The following is a 24281-nucleotide window of genomic DNA, read 5'->3' on the forward strand; positions in this document are numbered from 1 at the left end:
TGTTTGTTTTGCTCCAAATGAATAACGAGGCGATCAATCAACGTTCTGCTCGATATCATAGGTAAATTATTTATTTATCTTTTAATTTCGTGTCTCGCATTTGCTTGGGTATAAGACGCAATAAATTTCTATATACTTTACAATTTGGCGCTTCGATACCAAGATTAGTTCCAAATTCCGCCATTCGTGGCGTTCGAATCAGTCTCCTTCTTGAAGCAAAGTGACAGGTTTCGTGCGTAAAATCGTTCCCTCGTATTTCCATATTTCTATTATAAAGTGTATATTTTTCGTGTTTGTTTTGCTCCAAATGAATAACGAGACGATCAATCAACATTCTGCTCGATATCATAGGTAAATTATTTATTTATCTTTTAATTTCGTGTCTCGCATTTCCTTGGGTATAAGACGCAATAAACTTCTATATACTTTATAATTTGGCGCTTCGATACCAAGATTAGTTCCAAATTCCGCCATCGTGGCGTTCGAATCAGTCTCCTTCTTGAAGCAAAGTGACAGGTTTCGTGCGTAAAATCGTTCCCTCGTATTTCCATATTTCTATTATAAAGTGTATATTTTTCGTGTTTGTTTTGCTCCAAATGAATAACGAGGCGATCAATCAACGTTCTGCTCGATATCATAGGTAAATTATTTATTTATCTTTTAATTTCGTGTCTCGCATTTCCTTGGGTATAAGACGCAATAAACTTCTATATACTTTATAATTTGGCGCTTCGATACCAAGATTAGTTCCAAATTCCGCCATCGTGGCGTTCGAATCAGTCTCCTTCTTGAAGCAAAGTGACAGGTTTCGTGCGTAAAATCGTTCCCTCGTATTTCCATATTTCTATTATAAAGTGTATATTTTTCGTGTTTGTTTTGCTCCAAATGAATAATGAGACGATCAATCAACGTTCTGCTCGATATCATAGGTAAATTATTTATTTATCTTTTAATTTCGTGTCTCGCATTTGCTTGGGTATAAGACGCAATAAACTTTTATATACTTTACAATTTGGCGCTTCGATACCAAGATTAGTTCCAAATTCCGCCATCGTGGCGTTCGAATCAGTCTCCTTTTTGAAGCAGTGACAGGTTTCGTGCGTAAAATCGTTCCCTCGTATTTCCATATTTCTATTATAAAGTGTATATTTTTCGTGTTTGTTTTGCTCCAAATGAATAACGAGACGATCAATCAACATTCTGCTCGATATCATAGGTAAATTATTTATTTATCTTTTAATTTCGTGTCTCGCATTTCCTTGGGTATAAGACGCAATAAACTTTTATATACTTTACAATTTGGCGCTTCGATACCAAGATTAGTTCCAAATTCCGCCATCGTGGCGTTCGAATCAGTCTCCTTCTTGAAGCAAAGTGACAGGTTTCGTGCGTAAAATCGTTCCCTCGTATTTCCATATTTCTATTATAAAGTGTATATTTTTTGTGTTTGTTTTGCTCCAAATGAATAATGAGACGATCAATCAACGTTCTGCTCGATATCATAGGTAAATTATTTATTTATCTTTTAATTTCGTGTCTCGCATTTGCTTGGGTATAAGACGCAATAAACTTTTATATACTTTACAATTTGGCGCTTCGATACCAAGATTAGTTCCAAATTCCGCCATCGTGGCGTTCGAATCAGTCTCCTTTTTGAAGCAGTGACAGGTTTCGTGCGTAAAATCGTTCCCTCGTATTTCCATATTTCTATTATAAAGTGTATATTTTTCGTGTTTGTTTTGCTCCAAATGAATAACGAGGCGATCAATCAACGTTCTGCTTCAAATCATAGGTAAATTATTTATTTATCTTTTAATTTCGTGTCTCGCATTTGCTTGGGTATAAGACGCAATAAATTTCTATATACTTTACAATTTGGCGCTTCGATACTAAGATTAGTTCCAAATTCCGCCATTCGTGGCGTTCGAATCAGTCTCCTTCTTGAAGCAAAGTGACAGGTTTCGTGTGTAAAATCATTTCCTCGTATTTCCATATTTCTATTATAAAGTGTATATTTTTCGTGTTTGTTTTGCTCCAAATGAATAATGAGACGATCAATCAACGTTCTGCTCGATATCATAGGTAAATTATTTATTTATCTTTTAATTTCGTGTCTCGCATTTGCTTGGGTATAAGACGCAATAAACTTTTATATACTTTACAATTTGGCGCTTAGGTATCAAGATTAGTTTCAAATTCCGCCGATGTGGCGTTTAAATCAGTCTATTCTTTGAAATGAAGTTTCATGTTTCGCGCGTAAAATAATTGCGTTTTATTTTCATATTTTTTATTATAAAATATTTAGTTTTTATCTTATTTTGTTCAATTATTGGATAAATAAGATAAGCAATCGATGTTCTACTTCATATTAGATAAAAAAATTTATTTATCTTTCAATTTCGTTCTTGTATTTCTTTTGATATAAGAGAATGAATTTTCATATACTTTATGATTTGAAAAATGGCGTGGTAATTTTATTTATAATAGACAATTACAAATTATAAATTACGTTCATAATTCGCATTTTTATATTCATTGGTTAACAATAACGAAATAAATAATAAAATAAGTTAAAATATTTATTAATTCTCTATCCTTATGAATAATATTGTAAAATTCAAATATATATTCGTTTAGCAATCAATTTTTTTAATTTTTAATATAATTTTAATGGTTTTTTATGAATTTCAATGGATTTGCTTATGATTATATTATTTAAATTTATGTTTAAAATATATATTAAATTTTATTCTTTCTCACTTAATCTGATGATAATTAACAAACAATTAAAAAAACGTCTGCAGAGATAAATACAATTCTTCTTATATATCAAATTTGCGCATTTTAATTAATTAAACTCCAATCCGATTCATTGAACAAATATTAATAGTAATATAAACATAATAATATTAACATAAATACGTATTAATTTTCCGATAACATATCACCCCTTCAATTTCTAACCATTTTAAATAGAATCATTTTGTACGGTTTAATTTATAGAATTATACGAACAAGTTAACGCTTTATTTCAATTAGAATATTGTTCGTTTAGAGAGAATTAATATTAATCGTAATTTTTAAATTCAAAATAGCAAATAATTGATTGAGTTTAGTATAGAATTAGTTTGATTAATTATGATATATATTAAATAGAATGTTAAAATTCCCACTCAAACATTTATCTTTCTCCCAAATCAATCATTTTCTTTCTAATTCCTCTTATCGCACGAACAAACAATCAAACAATTCCCCCTATCAAAATATACAATCGCCGTACAATAATTGCCATTAATCCACCTCCGATTATAACAAGACACGTAACACCTCATGAAAGTTCGAATCTCGCGATATAACACGATTGATGTATCGTCATTCCGTCGAACATCAACCTCGATCAGGTACCACTATCCGACTACAGGTGCACGTACCTCTCGGGGAGGGGGGACGCGAAGGGATAACTCGGCCGCCTCGCGTTACAACGTCGTGCCCGTAGGTTGGTATTGGTTGGTATCGGTGCGACACAGGGGCCAAGGGGTTCCAAGAGGGTTGATGCGTCGGCGTGTTGCGCCGTAGCTTTTGCCGCGGCGCCCGGCAGTCCGTAGGCGAAGTCCTAACGAGTAGCCGGCGAGCGAGCCGTATCGCGGAAAAACTTGCTCGCAATTAGATCGTGCCGAGATTTCCGTGCCCGTTCTTCGTGTAATCGGTTCCACGATCCGCGTCGCTTTCTTTTAATCCGTGTTTTTGTTCGCGTTTACACTATTCGTCGTATCTTTTTTTTTTAAAAATCGGTCGATCCTCGATAAGTTTCGAAATTTAAGATTAAAAAAAAAGATTGTATGCAGTGAGTATCTGTAATCGTAGATGTGTCGTGAGCAGTGTTTCCGGGCAGAGACACGAGGTAGTTTCCCGGGGGGGAAGGAAGTCTCGATTTCGGGTGACATGTGACGACTTGTCGATCGTGCACGAGCGATAAAAGGCCTCGTGAACGGATCTTCCGCGTTTGCTTTATCCGCTGGATTCTCGACCCGTGAAAATTCGATGGGATGTATCAGTGAGGAACGAAAGTAGGTGTTTTTTGTGATTCGGGGAATAATGTGCGTAAGCCTCGTAACATTATCACGATTCCAGTGTTTATAGATACCAGTGAACGACTCGAGGATACCCGTATACATCCGTGTAAGTCGAATCGGTTTAAAACGATATACGAGTATAAGAAAGTACAATTAATATTCTAAAAAGGGGAAGAGAAAAAAATACATAACTCTCTTTAATTAAGCCATCTTCAAACAACTTTCTTCGAAGTAACGTCAGACGCTTTCATAAGTATTCTCCGATCGTTCGAACTTGTCTCATTATCCCTCTCTTTGGACTTTTCCTTAAATGGAATCGAGGAATTCGAATCCTCTTTCTCTACCCTCTTATCGTCTTCTCCACCGATCTTATGATCGTTGATAGCGTAACCGTGTCCCTTCTCATCGTGGATTCGATTCAAACGATCCGCGGAAACGATGTTGCTGCGCTCGGTTAATCGAGGACGATTATAAACTTTACCGGTCGCCGCAAAAGTGGGACACACACACGCACACACACACACACACAGACACACACACAATTCGCCTCACTCGATTCGAGGTTCCAGGAAGGCAAAATAGGGTATGAAAAAAGCAGAATAGGGTAACTGAGGGGGGAAAATAGAGGGGTAAGAGTGCGATAGGGGGTCTATGGGAGAGAGATAGAGAACGGAACCGGAAAAGCGGGAAACAGTGAACAATACCAATTGCGACAAATTACACGTTGCTTTATCCGGTGACGCTGGCTCGCGATTAAAAGGGAAGAGGGGAGGAACGTTGCATCGAATACTGTGAACACGCGTGATTCACCCCATTTTCTATTTCTTTCCATTTTTCTTGCTCCCTTTACGATCTTTTTTTTTATTCTATCTTTTATGCGTCCTTTTTTGTATCGTTCTTTTTGTTTCTCTTTTTTTTTTCTTTTTTATTTTTCTTTTGTATCTTCATTCACGATTTCTTTTTGTGGAATGAAAGAAAGAAGAAAATTGTCGAGTGAACGTCATCATCTTATCGTAGAAATTATTGAAGCTTTTCTCATGGAAATTTAATTAACTTGTTCTTTTTTCTTTTCGTTTTCGTTTGTGAAATTAGATCGAAATTGGACCGAACGAAACTTAAATTTTTAATTAAACATTCTGTTCTATATTTAGTTAGAAATTTTAGAATATTTTGGTTAAAATTATTGCGTTGGATTTAGGTAACGAAAGGTTTCATATGTTTGATAATATGGAAATTAAAATAATTATATATGTTAATGAATAATCGATTGAATTTTATTTTCTATCGAATTTGCATCTCGGAATCAAACATTCGTGTGATTTATATCTCAAATATATTTATATTTTAAGAGAATATTTTATAAACTTTTTCTTTTACAAATATTTTTACAAATTCTTTTATCATTTTTATCATTTTTTTTTTAAATTAGAATTCGATTTCTGTATCTGTTTCAGTTCAAAGATAAAACTTCTTTCATATTTTCCTATTTTTTATTTTTCTTGATAAAAATATTTTCGAATGAAATTCTAATATTTTTACATATCGATTCTTTTGAAAGATATCAAAAAATATCCAGAATATGGCAGATAGCAAATTGTAAATTTTAATTTCATCTCTAAATATTTCATGTTTTCATTTTTCAAGATTTTGTTTGGAAAAATTTTAAACGAGAAATTTTATTTGAATTTTCACTTTTCAATTTATGTTAGTTTTGGATGATTTAATTCGCAGTGTATTCGGTTGATTCGCAATGCGATGTCGTTTCCAGTGTTAGGGAGATCGTGTCGACACGTGTGCGTACGTTTAGTCGTACTTGTAATCCGACAACGAAACCGGAGTTTCACGAAATTTATATGATCCGAGGAAGATTTTACTTAATCTCATAGTATTTCGAGGTTGTTTTGACGTAGTGTACAGCGTTCTAAATCTCTGTAAAATAGCATTGAACATGGATCAGTTTATCTACTTTTATGAAACATTTCAAGTTCATATTTAATCAAGTTTCATATTAATTTTTAATCTTCGACACCGATGTATTAATTGCAAAAGGAAAGAATTAAATTCGATACGTGGAAACATAAGAAAGTTCTTATTCCGTAAAAATAGACTTTTAGTATTTTTCATCAAAACATAAGACTGGTATTTGCAAATTCTTGGAAATTCGTAGAAAAACTTTTTTATTTACTTTCTCAGAATTGATGTTATATTTGATAACAATTGAAAGCTTCTTCTAAATATACTTACACTTTATTCTTATCCCTGTTAGAATGAAAAAAATCATCTTGATATATATATATTATCTTAGATTAAATTTCATCAATAAAATTCGCCAATCTTGCATAGCATTTCTTTCTTCAGTTCAAATTTTCGAATATATGTATTCAAAAAGAAACACTTCTTACTTATACACGCTTCTATACAACAACAACTCTAAATCAATGCTCTAATTCGACAATAAAAATAAACAAAACGATTTCTTCCTCTCAAAACCGACCGACATACATTGTTCTCATAACAAGCGAACGCGAAATTGTCCCCCACCCCCTATCGAAAGGGGTACAACAAAGTAGTAAATCGCCGGCAACGGATGGACTAACAAATCCAATCGCGGCCGGCGCGATAATTCACGATTCGAGTTAAACTGGTGGCCAAGTGGTTCAGGAACGTGATGTTTCCAGGTGTCGTCATCGCGTCATCGTGGTGGGGCTTAACGAGGCGCAGTTAACGTCGGCCCGTCGTTAGGTAACGCGAGTGGACGCTCGTCCCTCGTCCCTCCAAATCCTCGAAATTGCCGCCACGATTGCTGGAACGATTGTTGGATGGTGTAGTGAGAAAGACAGTGGTTCGTGGCCGACGGAGCCGCCTCTCGATCGCTCGCAGCAATTTCGGGATTTTGGAATTTCGGAAGGGGGGGTGGGAGGGGAGGGGAGGGGAGAGGCGGCGGATTTCGGCGAATATCGCGTAAAGCGAGGGGAGGGTGGGAGGAGGATAAGATGAGAGGGGAGACGCGAGGGATCCTTCTGGATCGCACGAACAAGTGATTCCTTGAATTCCACGGTTGTTGGGGAATTGTGGTTGAAAGAAGCTGGGTGTAATTTCTTTACGACGTATTCCGTATTATCGAAGATTGGATTGTGGAAGAGGAAAGGAGAGGAAGGAAGATTTGGCAGAGGCGAGAGAGTTGGAGGAGGAGGAGGAGGAGGAGGAGAGAGCGAAGAAAGGGCGGAGGATCGGTTGGGTGAGTGTGTTGATGACATTATTTGGCCAATTTTGTCGAAAAGCTACCTCCTTCTTTGGATTTGAATGGGTGTTTTCACCGTTCCCCTTGTAAGATTTCGAGAGGATTTGTGGGAGGAGGGTGGGAACGGAAAAAATATATATTACGTTCAGAGAGAAAAGAAAATTTTCGTATAATATACGAAATATAATAAAAGATCGGCGCTAAAAATAATAAAAAAATCACAAGTTATACATCTGGAGTAGGCTTTCTTCCAACAAATCAGAGTCCAACGTAATCGAATCTGATTTAAATCGATATTGGTTTCTCCGATATATTATACAAGAAAAGTACTTACAACTTTGAGAGCTAGAAGCGATCGTTGGTTATTATTATACAAGGAAAAAAATATTTCAGGCTCATTGAAATCAACGAAGAGGTAGTTTTTCGATAAGTACATCCAATATTCATAGTATGAACGAATATAGATACACGTATGTCCGGATGATACATTTATTAGCGGTTCCTCCGCGATTCGATAATACTGATTTACATATTTCCCGATAATGCCGCATATTTCGACATACCGCGTTAGAATTGTAATCACGTGTGTAATTCTCATCCGTACGTGGTAACGAACGATGGTTGTAACGATAGAGGTATTATCAGAAATCCGTCTTAAATCTCTTGTAATTAAATCTTGGACGTAGAGCGTAACGTCATCGCGCTTTGGTTATCGATGTTCTCCAGATAACAACGGATTAGTTTGCTTTTCTTGGATGATAATAGGCGAGCTTCATCGAAACCTAAAATGCGTTTTAAGTTTTCAACACCGTGTATAATCATCGACGATTAAGCGAGAGTGAATTATCTGTATTTGATACTGTATCTGGTAGCCATAAAATGATTGGTTTCTATTTTTAAAAAAATTATTCTCTCATTCATTCATCGAGATAGTATTCTTGTAATTTGTACAATTTATTTGTAATGCGTTTAGGGAATGTATTATGAATAGTTTGTTTGAGAACAGGTCTTCTTAAAACGTTTTATTTCGAATATTTGGGAAATTTTTACATACTTTATATCTATTATTGAAACAAAAATGCATATAGTATTATTGTATTATTTTCTTTGTATCGTGCTCGTTAGGATAAACAAATTAGAGTTATTCCAATAGAAAAGTGTTCGTATGTTTTATTCTAATAGAATATAGTTCGAATTTTTTAACAAAATATGTAGGAAAGATTTATGTTGAAAAATGAAGAGATGATATTAGATACGATATTTGTGTTAAGTAGTAGGATAATGGTAAGATACACGGTGTAAAATTTTTACGTCAACTTTTATATGATTACATGCAGTCCAATCCAGTAATGTTGATATTTTCAATGCTGTGTTTATCTTGGTATATCGATTTTCTGAAACAATAATTAAAAATCCCATTACAAGCACAACGTTGATGTGCATAATTAACTCGACACTCTGAGTGTAACAAATAATCTGTATTCGTGCAAGCAATTGTTTTTCTCGTTATAATCCGAGTCTCTGTGATCAGAAATACATAATATCCAGTTGAATTCAATTGAAACTGTTTATTTCGAACAATTCGAATGATATTTCAGATAATTGCTTTCCTCACAACACAATACTTTCACTCCTTCTCGATGTTAATAGAATAAACGATACTATTTCACCAGTTTTTCTTTTGAATAATTATATCGATAAAAAATACAATAATTGTATATTTTAATAAAAACGGGCCATTTACATCCTTCTTCTCTGTTTTATGAAATTATTCGGATCGAGTTAAGTAAAAACTAAAATTAAAAAAAAGTGAAGTTAGTCTTTTTTAAAAAAATTCTAAATTTCTACTGTAAAATTTTCTAATGTATAATTTCTTTCTTCGTAAAATTTTTAATAAAGAAAGAAAGTGATCTCAACTATAGAGTGTTTCCTTCCTAATCGAACTATAGGAGTAAAATCTATAAGTGAAAATTAGGAATAAATGTTACTTTAAATGTAAAGTTTGTTCGTGAACTTTCGAATACGAAAAAACAAACACAAAAGTTAATATATATATAAAAAGAAAATCAATTGAAGCTTATTTGTATTAAGTTACGTCAGATAGAGAGAGTTATAGAACGAAGCAGATTTCCATCTCCCCACAGCTTTTAACAGCTTTTAAATTTAAACTCGCTCATAAATTTAATAAATAAACTTCGACGTACACTTTTATAGAAGAATCATTCTGTTTCCATCTTCGAAATCGAGTTTCCAAATGCGTAACTTAAACGAATATATTAACACCCTCGTCGTGGATTATAGCTCCTCCAGGTTGACCGGAAAAATAGGAAATTCCTGTATATATAACTAGGTTTTTCAACTAGGTGTCACCTTCCAATCGCATTAACATATAGAAATGGGCGCGTGTGTTGATGCATTTTACGTGAACGGGTAGGAAAGCGGCTTAGCCCCTTCTAGGAAATACGATGCCACGTAAGATGGAAATGGGTCAAGGGGTGTCTGCATAAGAAAGTTAATTCCACGGCTGTTGGCGTGGATGCAGGGTGCAAGAAACGATCCACTTTTAAATGATAAATTATCCGTGACGCGCTCTTCGATGAGCATACTTTTTCGCAGCTTATAATTCACGTTTTGTAGCACAATTAACATAAACGGTTTCGATTCGCATCGACCGTTCGAAAATAAAAACATCACACGCGCCTATCGTGATTTGATCGTGATTTACAGTTGGCGCGTCACGTATTACGTTTCCTTAATGCGAAAATCTGAGCAGCGATTTGATTTACTTGAGATCTATGCGCTCGTATCTCGGTCAATAGAGCCACGATGCTTCTTAATCAGTTGGAGACAAATCACTATTACGTAGATAAACCATGTGAGTGAGACGATTTTCTCGAGAATTATCTTGAAATACTTGAAGGAACGAAGTAAATTGTTTAAACGTAGAAAAAAATATATATATAAAATCTTTTCATTACTTTTTCAATGAAACATTTCATCTAATTGATATTAATCTTCTACTTTTAATCAGAGAAATTTCGCTGCTCCGCGCGTCAGACAAGTAGTACAGGTCAATCGTGGAACAAGTAAATTACGCCAGTTATAGTCAGACGAGCGAAATAAAGTAAGTGAATTAGCAATCAGACAAATATAATAAATCAGATCATTTAAATATCGCACAATTTCATGAATTTTAAATACAACTCGTAATCAACAATTAAGATTCGTGAAAATCTAAATTTTCGTTTCGCAAATATTATAAGTACATTCTTAAGAAAGGAGAAATAATTCGCCGATTGTTCCCAAATATCCTTGGAAAGCGTTGGCAGTAACGGAATAACGACACGAGTAGGAATAGGAACGCGAAACCTCAAAACGCTTACTGTCGAAATACTCTAATATTCGTATTAGAGGTCAGAGAGTTTCGGGAGGGAATCAATGGCTATAGAGCTTTCAGAGAGTAGCCTTATCTCGAATAGTTCGGGACGAGTTGCAGTTGCATTAAGTAGACGCTTCCTGCACACTTTACAACAACTGCTACACAGAAACGCACGCGGAGATTCCGCCAAGGTGCATCTATCGTAACTCTGCCTTCCACTTGCATCCATTGAATGCACAATTTCTACAGATTTATCTTTGATCGCGATATACATTGGTATATACATTGAAATAGTAAAGTGCAGTTCGAGGAAAGAAGTTATAACCGCGAAATTATACCGCGTTTTCAAACTTATCGGATGACAGATAATAAACTTGATAAATTGCTTAACGAGGGAAAAATTACATCCTTTTCAAGGGATCGAAAAGAGTTCGTTTCGTTTTCAAAGGAACAGTGGTTGTAGAAAATATTTGTACGTAGTTTTTTTCTTTTTTTTTAGACAAATGAAAGTATTAATTATCTAGAGTATATATAGATATGTATTTATTTTCTATAAAAATTAAAGTAATTATAAATAGATTTATTATATTGTTAGATCAAATTTATTATATTGGTTCTAATAAGTTTTAGATGATTTTTTAATCACATTGTAGAAACAGAGAAACGATCCTCTCGTTAATTTAAAGATATCGTAGATTTGTAGCCGATATGCAGATAGTGGCGATGAAATTATATTTTAATTTTTTTAATTAATTCCTTTCTTACATGGCTGGGGAAAAGGGTCGCAAGTTATTCGAATATTAGAAAACTAGGTCGAAATTAAAAAAAAAAAAAAGAAAAGATTGAAAAACACTGATTTAGACGGCACTTTTTATGCACTTCTGCTTCCTTCTTTTTAACTTTTTTCTTTCTGGTCATCTGGCAAAGATTTCAACTTACATTATATCTTTCATCTATATTAAATGCTTGTTTCGGAAAGTATTTTCAGTTAATCAAACAATTCTGAGAAATTTAATATTTCGATGTACGTTAAGGTGTCGTAAATTCAGATATATTTACTCGATATTAAATTCGAAGAGCGAAATAAAATAAATACCCAATTATCGTTATAATTGAAGCAGGAAATTATTGTTTTGAATGTATGATATAATATTTCATTGAAGATAAAATCAGTATCGAGCAATTACGTACTTCACGAAAATAAATATTATACTTTATTCACTCGATAAATCAAATATATCCGTGGAATTTTTACATTATACATTTAATATTGTTAGATCATTTTCATAAAATAACGAAAATTTACACGAACACGAATTTAATTAATCTTTCTATAAATTTATGTAAATGTACTACACGTTTCTTCTTTACGAAATATATTTCGCGTTTTCTATAAATTACTTCATTAAAAAAAAACATAATAATATTATTTATCATTATATCTATAAAATAAACTCTACAATTGCAATTAACGTGTAAAGAAAATTCTAATTTCAAAAAGATATTCTCCTCCCCTATTTTGAAATCGATGCGTCGACAAAATTGGAAAAATTCTGTTAATATACCTATATATCTCATCATCTCATGGAATGCATATTGTAAACGAGATCTCTTGTTCGATAGAAAGAAGTTTTATCGTTCGACTAGATAAAATAATATCGAAACTCTGGTACGCGATCTCTGACAAATTTTTGCCGCATAAGCTCGCATAACCGATGATTCTAGGTAAGGGCAGGGAGGGTATTTTCCATTGAAATTCACGAGACCATTACTTCTTTCGCCAGCTCCTGGAAGAAAGTCGACAAGTTCGATCGTATGACAGTGGGTGTGTTGGGAAGGTTGCGTCAAAGATAAGGATTTTTCCCCCGTTAAGGATCGAAAGTATTCCTTCTTTTATCTATTTCCTGTTCCTTAATTTTCTTTCCTTTTCTCTCGTCCTGCTTCTTTTTTTTTCCCTTCCTTTCCCACCTTCTACGTTTCTTCACAGAGGAAACCGGAGGAACCAATAAAAACAAAGGAATCTCGAATTCCTCGAGTTAGTTGTCGAGGAGGTGTAAAAGGATCCTCGTGTAAGGAGGAAGGTGAAGGAATTCTTATGCCTTTCTGTGGATGTAATAGGATAGAAGCTAGCTAGTCAAACGTTTGCGGAGGATATTCCGTTTCCTTGTGTATTTTGGGTATTCATCGTTTTGTTATAGCTTTATTTTCAAATCTTCATGTCGAATAATATGTATATCGGTAAAATAATAAATCCATCGATCCGTTAAATATTTTTATATACGTGTTATATACAATTAAGAATTTTCTTTTGTCATTTTATTATTCTTGTATAATAATTACTTGTAAAATAAGACGATCGAGAAATTGTTTACATACATGTTTATATAGTAGCTTGTAATTGATGTGATGGTTTGATGCTGTCACGAAGTTAAGTTTGTATTACTCGTTGAGTTTTGTTTAAAATGAGAATATCATGATTTTTTAGAAGATCGATTTGGAAATAGAAAAGGGAGGAAATGATAGTTTCATATTTCTATAAGAATTTGTGAAAACAAAACTATAGTAGAATCTATTATAAAAATAAAAAATATTACACAAACATTGTTTGTAAGTTCAATGCAATCCGTTTATTTTATTTCGAGTTCATTGTTTTAATGGTGAATAAATATTGCTGAAAAAATAAACTAATATTATTCTGAAAATATTTTTACAAGAATTTCATTGAAATAAATATTCATATCAATGAATCTCCTCCAAAAAAAGAACAAGAGCTTTGAAAAGAGAACGAGTGTGCACGATGTTTCTTAAACTAGTTTCTAACAATGAGAGAAAAGAATCTGCACGAAGTAGGAGCTAAAACACCAATTTATCATTTCAAAGATACGATTAAGACAAAAGATTGATCGAAGTTATTTTGTTATTTGTTATTTTCTTAAATTATTTTTTCATTAACGTACAAATTGATTTACAATTATTGCACGTTTCTTTTCTTCAAAGTGATCGACCATTCCCTTTAAATCATTCCACTCCGTGGTTCTCCAAGTTGGAGCTTATCGTGCCACTTTATATACGTGTTATAAATGTCAACCTAACTTATAACCTCTATCTTCTACTTTAGCATTTTAATATTTGATTTAAACATTTTGATCTGGGAAAATGATTCTCGCCATCGATTTTTCACCTCGTGTAACACGAAAATTCCTATCCAATTTATTTCCATCCGATTCAGGTTAACTACTTGATTTCACCTCGCTGTGAATTCGAGCGTTTTCATCTTTGCAAATAATTTCGTATTCACACCGTTCTTTCTTTTTCGCCACGTAAAGCAACCCTTTTTTCTAATTTAAACTTTTACTTAGAGAAATAGATTATTGAAACAGTCTGTCCCCCTCCGAGAATCCAAATAAAAATTTGTCAACGATCTTAATCTAATATCAAACATTTAATTCTATCTTCATCAACGCTTAAACGTTCCCTCGTTATCTCGCTTTTAATATCTTCCTCGAATAAAATGTTGGCGGATTCGACCGTGTTTATCAGTTTTTCGTCATCCGCTTAATTCTTTTCGCGAACTATTCCCTCATCCCTCTTTGAAAAGGCTCACGATCGGGCGCGAATTTATAGGAAAAGGAAAGTTTCGCGAAAACTTTCCTTGCTTGTTATCTCAAGTTCTCGACGATCTTTCCACGGGGTTAACAATTTTCCCCGTGGAACGAATTCACGGCTGTTCCCTTCCGCGAATCCCGCCGACAAGGTTATACGGAATTTATCCCAGTCTGATTTACATCCGGCCAAGCTTAATTGGAGAAACGGGAGCGTTACCAGCCTCCTCTTCTAGGTCTACACTAAATTCCAATCAGTGTTACAGCCGCCGTTCTTGGGCACAATCGCGTGTCGTTCCGATCTTATCCGCAAACCTTAATTAATCACTCGTCTCTCCCTCCTCTTATTGCGAAGGGGGATGTTCCATCTTCGTTAGATTGGCCGATTATTTCGCAAAGGGTATATAAGAATTCGTTGGAATTAAAATAATTAGGGATTCGCGAAAGGATTTTTTCGAATTTGCATAATTGTCTAAAATTACCTTCCTTCTTCGTGAGTGAGAAAAAATTTCGATTATCTGTAAATGGAAGGAGTTTTAAAAAAGAATCATCCGTTATTATCATATTAATTGATCAAAATTCGAGCTTAAAATTGTATAAGAATTATTAATATCAAACGTTTAATCACATTATTTGAAGTTCGTCAAATATGAAATGTTAATTATTGGATCATGTTAAACACGGTTGCTCAAATGCATCAGGTTGTACATCAATATATCGATATAGGAAGAATTTGAAGTTGAATAAAAATAAAAGAAAGTGAAAGGAAACGATGGTGACGATCTTTGACTTCCCTTTTTCCAACAACTTCGTTTATAACACTATAATATTACCTGGCGCAAACTATCGTTACTTGTTTTTCCATCGTTAAAGTTTCTTCGAGTTTCCGATGTACATTATAGATGATTTAAAACCACGCGGGTAAATAAGTGTATATAAATAACTGTCGCGGCCGGCATCGATTATATTATAAAGTAGAGTTGATTGAATTTCTCAGCGTTAATGAGCGTAAGTAGGCGCGATCGTGGAGGGAGGGTGTCAGTGACCGAGAGTAAAAAATAACGCCAGCAAAGGGGTGACAATGAGAAAGGGATTATGCAAAGGGATTATACGGTGAATCGAGAGAAATGGGTGAGAGAAACAAGGGGAAGGAGAGGAGAGGAAATAAACGGATGCGTTGTTCGAATTAATGAAGATCGTTCGAAATTAAAGTACCATTTTGTTGAAAAGACTCGGTTTCAACAGCGCGTCTCCTCCTTTAGAAAGACGCGATGCATCATCACCGGATGTCTTTTCGAGATTTCCTTTTTATTAATTAGTTGGTTAAAAGAAAAATGTTAGAAAGATCGAGGATTAAAGAAATTGACGATCGAATAAAAGGGATATACAGGCAAGAGTGATTAAAGAAAGATGAGTATAAGAGGAAGGCAATATCTTCAAAGAATAGGAATATTCTTTTAATTTGTATAAAATAAGAACGTAAGATAAATCATTAATTATAATACGAAATTACAATTTTTATAATTTTATCGTCTAAGTGAACTAAAAATCAAATGGTCGAAGCTTTCAGACGATACGCATCGATATTATTTCACATTATATTCAAGCTCATCCTTGACTATTAATCTTCGAACAACTCGAATATTTTCTCGAATCATTAAATCATATTTATTCCCACGTTTTTTTCACGCAATCGGCTATAGTGCTTTGACTCCATCACAAAATCGGCTTAACTATCATAGATACACGTGTATATACGTATCAACAAGCGTTTAAAACCATTTTCAAATCGCGTTTCTGGCGAATTTATTTTAATTGAAACGAGATGATTCCTCTCTTTTTCCTCCCTCTTTTTTTTTTATTGCACGCGAGTTTTTCTCACTTTTCCTTTTTTTTTTTTTTTTTAACTCTTTTGAAAATTTACAAACAGCGATTCATTTCGAGCAATTTGTTACAAAACGTCTGAAAAATTTTAGATAAACCGTCAATAGGTGCCTAGGGGGTAAATAATATACTTTAACTGCTTTGAAAATTCAAATGTCACGGGCAAAACGGATTATCGGGAAATTATTGTATTATTTCTGGGAACGCTTCAAGTTTTTTGTAAAGAGAGTTTTTTAGCTTCGCATAAAAGAGGAACAATAATTTCGTTCATTATACACGATGTGTATATAAAAAAAATTGGAATCTCTAATTGAAATCGATATAAATATTGTGCGCGATCACGTTTGAAACATTTCACGGATCGTTTCAGGGGATTAAATTATTTGAAACGATAAATTATTTTTACATGTTATCATCCATGATAAAATTTCATATACATGAAATGCCGCGATAAAATTTCATATTTTCATATTTCACGGGTGTTGAATGTGAAAGAATAGCAGGGATGGATTCAGCATACCGAAAGATGTATAAAAAAGTTCGTATTCCCTATATGACCTATTTTTCTCTTACCAGAACCTTCTCTTTCCATATTGTAACAGCTGTTTATACACATTCGAAAAAATTGCTCCAAGTGATTACTTCCAGCTTCGATGAGCAGGCGTGAATGTTATCATCGAATCCTATTCGTATTCTGATTCGGAATAACCGCATTTCTTATCCGCAATTCACGACAAGTGTATATCTTGTATTGTTGAACGTGGATATCGACTGTTCCATTCATAATACAAAATTGGATAACTGCACGAGATGATCCAGAAATTGGTGTTGTGCAACGATTACTTGTGAAAGCAGGAAGAGATAAATGGCAATGGATAAATGGCAATTTTTAATGTTACAGACCTAAAAGAGGGTGAAGTCTTTCAAATTTCCATAACTTTGTTTTGTTCTCTGAATAGTAGTTGTAAAGTATAGTAGTTGTAAAGTTTGAAATCTAGAATTTTACTAATTTATCTATTTCATTGTATCTTTGTTTTCTGAATTTTGGATTAAAGTTTTAAACTCTTTCTTTCTTTCTCTCTGCTTTTTAAACAGCATTTCACCAAAGTAAAATCTCAAATTTTCCATTAATTTCACTATTTGATAATTTTTAATTGCTCTAAAATCTTCATTTTATTGCCTATATCTTTATCTTCTAAAACAACGTATTTCCTTAAAATAAAGCCTCATACCTCCGCTAGTTAGTTTCATTGCCTGTATCTTCGTGCCCTGAACAATCTACCCTAAATTAAACTTTCAACTTCTCACTCAGCCAGTTTCGAAGCTTTGCTTTCTCAATAGCAATTGTCCTTAACTAAAATCTCATTGGCTCTTAATGGTTTTTTTTTGAACAGCATTGCTTTAAAACTAAAATCTCAAACTCCACTAATTTCCAGACTCTATAATTCTGCCTTCTAAACAAAGCAGCTGCTCTAGTCTTAAACCTCCATTTCGTTATCTTTGCCTTCTGAACTCTATTGTTCAGGAATCTGAAATCTCTACTGCGCTAGTTTCATTGCCCGTAGCTTTGCCTTCGGCATTGCCATGGCTGCCAATATAGATTGAATAGCGCCAGTTTTATATAAACTTTTTTTTCCATAGTCACGCTGCAGGTAAAAATATATTCCATAAAATATACCGTTATATTTTTATAATGTAAATTCCGTCGAACGTTCACTTTTCTAAGAAAAATATTTTCTTTCGAGATTCGCGCACAATTAAAAATTAATTAATCACGATTTATGATTGCGGGTTCACGGCTTATTAAACGGATGGTTGAATTGGACGAAGCAAAATTCTGCATACGTATAGAAATTTCTCTGTGCAATGCCCTATTAAAGTTTGCCAACCCGAAATAAGAGGAAGCTGGCGAATCATTAAGATAACTAATTAAATATTTTATAGCAAATGCGGCAACTTCCCTTGTAAATTTTGTAGAATCCTCTAGTTCGTGAGGAAATGCATGTTACGAGATGGAACTATAAATTTCAAACTATTTAAGATCGCGCCGGACGGATAAAGTAGCATGTCGGATCTTTCCTTCAGCTTTCTCTGAAATTGGCGCATCTTTCATTCAACGAAACAGATGTTTTAAATATTTTTTAAAAATAGAATTCAATGGAAAATTAGTTGTATGGATATATATAGAGTTATATACACAGTATAGATATTAATTTATGTAATTTATATAAAGGATAAATAAAAGTATAATTGGAAGAATTTCTTGGTAATTTAATGATAATTTACGAATCTTTTCCTGTTTGTCCCTTTTCTTACAAAGAATCTATCTTAATATTCACGCGTACGATTAAATGAATTCACAGTTTTGAACGATATGTTTCCAGATAATTTCATTTATCTTCTATGTTAAAACGAAATATCAAAAGAAGAAAGATAACAAAGATTACGAAATAAAATAAACGGGAACATCATTCACGATTATTATTATTATTTTTTTTCCCCTATATTTCATATCATAGAAAATTTTAATTCCATTTCCAAACGAGGAAATTTGCTCTTTAGAGTAAACAACATCGTCACATTCTAGCTAATTGAGATTAACACCACGCATTTCCCCTTTATTGCTCTCAATTGAATTTTAATCCAAAGCAGTTGGATAAAAATACCACGAGGAGAAAAAAGCAAGAGACATCGTAGCGAGCTAATTGCTTTCAAGTGCGGTTCATAATAAATAACGGGGGGAAGGCTTGAATTACTTTTCGCAGTCGGTTTATCCGTTTTGGGCCACGATTTCTGCATCCTTTTCGCGTGTCGTGGTGCCACGGATAGCCCGTGTTCGTTTAACTCGCAAGTGTTTACCGCATTGTGAGATTATATCATAGTTTATAGTGCACTGCAGCGAATGTTTAATGGAGTGATACAATAGCGAGGATATATGCCGTAGATGTGTGTTACATGATACACACGTGTACACGTATATCTAAGTATTTAACCTTGCCGGAGGATTCTTGTATCCCTCCTCCCCCGCTTTGCTTTTGTCTTTATCTTTTATTTATCGTTCTCTATTTCTAATCAATTTCTCCTTTTCTTTTCTCGATCAATCTTTCCTTCTAATTTTCGATTTCTGTTACATCTGTGACTTTTTTCCCCTATTTCTCTCGGTTCCTTTTCTATCATTTCCTTTCCGTTTTCCTCATTTTTCTTCATTCTCGATTAATCTCATCTTGTTTATTTTTCCTTCTCGATCTTTTATTGTCCGCGATTCCTTTCTTATCCTTTTTTTTTGTTCTTCTTGACTTCTTCTTTTCTTTTCCTTTCCTCTGTGAAGTTTTTTCCTTCTTTATATTTTTTGACGTTTCTTTTTTCTCCTTTGTTAAGTTTTCGATTCTTTTCTATTTTTTTAATTCTTTATCTGCTTTCTTTTTTAAATCCTGATATGTTCTCTAGGTAATTTTTGATTTTTTCGTGTTTTCCTGTTATTAAAATATTCAAAAGAAAATATGAAATAATCGATATATTCTTGTCTTGATTTTATTTTCTTTAAAGGTCCAACGTTCCTTCCTTTGAAACGTTCACTTTTTCTTGATTTGGATTAAGAGGTATCTTTTAAAGCAATCCACTTTTTTTCTTGAAGATAAATTGATGATACTTTGAAGTTTCATCTAAAAAAATATCAAATATCATTATATTAATACGCCACTTCGACTGAAAATTAATAAATATTTCATATTTTCTATCGAATTATTTAATAATAATATCTTAACAAACCACACAAGATAAAAAGATAGAGATGCAAGAATAGAATACACGCAGAATAAAACAGTCAGACAAGTAGAAACATATGGCCAATCATAAGTTAAATAATAAGAATCACAATCAAACAAGTTTTACAATATTATTATTTATCGTTATACGATGAAAAATCTGCAAAAATAACACGTATTAGTGCGTAGAAATAGGAAAATTCTAGCAATAAAGTCGAGAGGAAAAACAACCTACCTTCTTTCCATTCTTGAAGAAGAAACGTTCCCGTCGTTTGAGAGAATAGAATCAGCGTTGTTGCGTTTCATCCCTCCCCTTTTTATATGCGTTTCTTGTTTCTTCGGACTCTTGCGACTTTGCGGAATAAAAATTTCAACCGAAACGAGCGCTCCTTTTCGGTTCCCCTTTGAGAGAAAAAACTTTGCAGTTCAGTATTACCGAGTCACCGAGTCTAAATGAGACGCCCTCCCCCTACGTAAGTACGTTTTCTCGTTCCTCTCTTCGGACTCGTCGTCTTATAATCTTCGCTCTCCTCTCCCTTTTCGTCCTCGGCATCGTGTTCCAGAATTTTTCTTCTTCCATACTTTGTTCTTCGTATTTGCAAACCTCTCGAATGCGCGGGAAAATTGCGTCGCGTGGATGCATGGATAAAAGTGTAAGCGGTGATGTGCGTGAGAATAATCGACGTTGATTTTTGTTCACCTTTTTATTTATTTTCTAAGGAGATTTGTTGAAGTTTTGTCTGAAACGAAATATATATATATATTATTATATTGGTTTCTTGTTTATTTCATTATTTTTTTAATGGGTTATATCTGTTTCTTTATTTATTTGTTTAGAAAGATTATTGTAATAACCAATATGAGAATTTCTCGACGTGTTTCGAAGCGATAAATGGTGGTTGAATAATTTGTGGGGAAATTTTAAAGGTTCGTGCATGCTGTTTGGAAATACGGGAAGAAATTCACGCTTTTAAACACGGCCAGCCAAAAAATTAAACAGGTTAGTTCGTTTGAGGCGTCGTGTCTTGTTATTTTTGGCATGTTCTAAATTCCTCGGTTTAAAATCTGGAATAAAAAACTGGCTTCTCTATAGTAAATTATTATTTTTTTTATACTTTATATTGCGTTTGTTAAAAATATCTCGCTTCGTCATTTAATTTTTCTCAATTAATAGAGTTTTATAAAATGGAAAGAAAAAGTTTTGAGATATTAATTTATTATTCTCGATCAGATATAAATTTTATACAAAGGTTTATTTATACATAATTTGTGTCAAGTTTTAATTTCAGAAAATGCATATATAAATTGTGATGTTTATTGTAAAGTTGCAAAAAAATATTAATTTGATTATAATGTCGAGGATTTTTTTTGAAACGAAATTATAAATCAAAGACTTAAATATTATGAATACGTATTGTGTATTGTTTCTTTTTGTAAAAATTTTATTGTTTAGAACTTTAATTTAATTTAAGTTTGTTTAATCGTAATTGCCATTATAATGGCATTTTAACGCAATTAAAAATTTGAAACTAGATTACGAAAGGTGTAAAATGAAGGAAAATTATGCTTATATTCACTCATTATGATAACTACAGTATAATTCTTCATTTTGAATAATTTCATTTTTTAAATCAAAATTTAAAATCGTATCATTTCATGTTTCTAATTTTTAAAATTATAGAAACAAAAGTTATAACAATAAAATATAATGTTTTAAAAAAAAATTCAAGCTTTTATCATACGTTATTTAAAATTTTTTCATCTTCTCATTAAAAATTCACTCGAGTGTCGTTTCATTCGACACATTTTATACATCAACTTCCAATTCACAAATTTTCATTTTTGAAAATTATCGAAATTAAGATTAAACGAGTCGAAAATTTTCAATATCGAAAGAACAACATATCAAAATTCTTCACGAATCTTCGCAATCTTTTTATCATATTCTGTTAAAAAAATCTCAACACTTATCTCCCGTTCTCAAAATTCGAGAGATCTCACTATCCAAAAGTTTCGTGTCGAGCACGTGATCTCGTTGCCAGAACCTTACGATCAATTAGGGTCTCGTAATTCTATCAGGAATGAGAACAGGAATCGAAAGACGAGATGCATCGCGAACACGGTATCATCTTGACGAAAGTTTAAAGTTTATACTAGAAAGATGCTACGCCGTGACAACATAACTTTCGCGCGTTGTCGTGGATTTGCTCGGTGGAGTAAGGGACGTGAAACTGATTTCTCGTTTGTATTTGCTTCAGCGGGATCACGACGCGGAATAAATTGATTCAGCACGCACCAGCTGCGGTGTAATAACGAGGAAATTGTAGAAGTCTTGGTACCTGTTTCGTGGGATATTTATAGTTGAGCCATAAATAAAGCAACAAATGTGACGTGAACCCATTTAGCGTTGAAACTGACCAAATAAATATAAAACCGAAACGAACTGTTTCCCTGTTATAGGATTGGTTGAAAGTAAAGATTCGTATTTTCTTTCTTAGAGTTTCTTCTCAAATTGATAGCTGTGAGAGTTTATAAGGTGTTCTAACGATAATATAACTTTTCCTTTCATCCAATCAGAGGACGCTTTTCTGATCAACACGTAGTCAACGATTGTGCATCTCGTAGCATCTCGCAATATTTGTTGCCATTGCGAAATAGAGCCTATTCATTTTGCACGAAATTGAAAATCTTTAGAAATTTTACTCAAAAGTTCCAACGAATCGGGATTTATCGAAAATGATAAATGTATTTCGATAATAATCACGGTATTGGACACGACGAAGTTCGATAAGCTTGGATAAATCGACTTGACGAATCTACGCCGCGAAACTAAGCGCTATTCGGATGAAACTTTGTTAAGGATTATTTGATGAATGGAAGAAGATCTCGGATTTTCGTTACGCTCCGGGCGAATCGCACTTTGTGCAAATATAGAATACGATACCATTGCAAAGCGTATTTATTATTCAACATTATTCCTGATTCTAATACACGTGATGTGCATCCCGTTCATTCCCAGTTAATAAGAATTTATGTTCGCGTAAGTGGTTTCTCACTTTACAAAAATTTCCTCAAGTAAATATATAAACAAGAAACACAATATTTCAAACCTTAGGAACTTGGAGTTGAATTCGTGGACGCAATATTTTATTATATCTTTCCATAAGAAAATTTACAATTTACACATAACTCCCTCAAGTTTGAAATACCTTGATCGAGTTTCTCGGCCAGTCATAAAACGAGTGGACTTACGCGAAGACGCTGTCCCAAATAAAGCGCTAGGCCAGCCTCCAGTACTTAAAACACAATTACCCCGACTAGTTAATGGATCGTTTAACACTTGCCTAGTTTACAGGAGGTCTTGCTCGTAGAACGTTTAATGTAACGAGCGGGAACATGAAACAAATTGGAACGTAATCCTTTTTTCAAGCGCTTCTCTTTCTCTTTTTCCCCCTTTTCTTTTCGATCCTCTCCCTACGTATTTTCCAACGATCAAAGCCCGACGTCGCGCGCTCTCTCGCCGAAACGAGCCACGTACAAGTCATGGAAGTCATGGCCCATATTCCATTAAAACTTGGCGGCAAAGATTAAAATGTATATGATCGCCGGTAGAGGATATCAGGGTGCCAGAGGAATTCGCGTATCAGGATCACGAGGTCGGCACTGTTTAATGCTTAATGTCGTTTAATTGTTCGACGAGCCAAACCTCTTTTTCATTGGGCCACGGAAATAAAGCGAAGCACGCAAACATTCGCATTTTTCTATTCTCTCTGTCATTTCCGTTTCTTTTTGTCTTCTTTTTTTTTCTCACAAAGCTTTAACGAGACATTGTTTCGTGCCCGACCACCATTTCCTCTCGTTTATAACTCTCGTGATTTAAATGCAACGCTTTCGAGGATCGAAGATTAATGATTCGCGAAACGGATCTTGAGCCCTCGCATTCGACCGAGTAAACACTCCTTCCCAGCTAATGTGAATGGCTATTGTTTCTCTCGCTTGAAACGCGTGACGTTTATTTGATGTAATCGAGGAAACGAATTAAAGGGAAGGGAGAGAGAATTAGAATCTGATTATACGAAATTATAAAGTATCCACTTGATATTAATTATAAATTAGGGAGGATACCGATCAATTTTAAAATTATCACGAATAATTTTATATTCAGATTTATTCTAGAAATGGAGTTCGGATTTTTAGATTAAATTAAAATAATTTAATCTCATTCGAGAATTTTTTAGATCTTTAGAGAGAAAGGGAGAGGTACAATTATGTAGACAAACAGAACATCTTTATAAACCTCGTCTTGTATATATTCTCTGATGTCTCTTGAACTTGATG

General features: G+C 33.7%; 1 protein-coding gene and 1 long non-coding RNA gene across 9 annotated transcripts in view; one reads left to right on the forward strand and one right to left on the reverse strand.

The window, feature by feature from the left end:
* Positions 1 to 477: 477 nt before the first annotated feature.
* The window catches only part of LOC108002561 (peroxidasin), a 282659-nt gene continuing 258855 nt past the window's right edge, over positions 478 to 24281 (forward strand). Inside the window, exon 1 of one of the 6 annotated variants that reach the window (XM_028669104.2) lies at positions 478 to 640. The gene's annotated coding sequence lies outside the window, so the exon portion shown is untranslated. Of the gene's footprint in view, positions 641 to 1072; positions 1217 to 1645; positions 1793 to 1924; positions 2083 to 7023; positions 7312 to 24281 lie in introns of those variants that run through there. The other 5 variants (XM_062082447.1, XM_062082439.1, XM_062082454.1 and 2 more) reach the window with 5 other exon arrangements.
* Positions 12834 to 24281, reverse strand: part of LOC108002562 (uncharacterized) — a 51054-nt gene continuing 39606 nt past the window's right edge. For 2 of the 3 annotated variants that reach the window (XR_001766887.3, XR_003698768.2), the window contains 3 exons: positions 20179 to 20683; positions 19948 to 20103; positions 12834 to 19841 (listed from right to left, as the gene is read on the reverse strand). This is a non-coding gene — a long non-coding RNA (uncharacterized LOC108002562). The remainder of the gene's footprint in view (positions 19842 to 19947; positions 20104 to 20178; positions 20684 to 24281) is intronic. The other variant, XR_003698769.2, reaches the window with a different exon arrangement.

The sequence above is a fragment of the Apis cerana genome, linkage group LG1 (genome assembly GCF_029169275.1).
Source record: "Apis cerana isolate GH-2021 linkage group LG1, AcerK_1.0, whole genome shotgun sequence".
NCBI classification, from domain to species: domain Eukaryota; kingdom Metazoa; phylum Arthropoda; class Insecta; order Hymenoptera; family Apidae; genus Apis; species Apis cerana.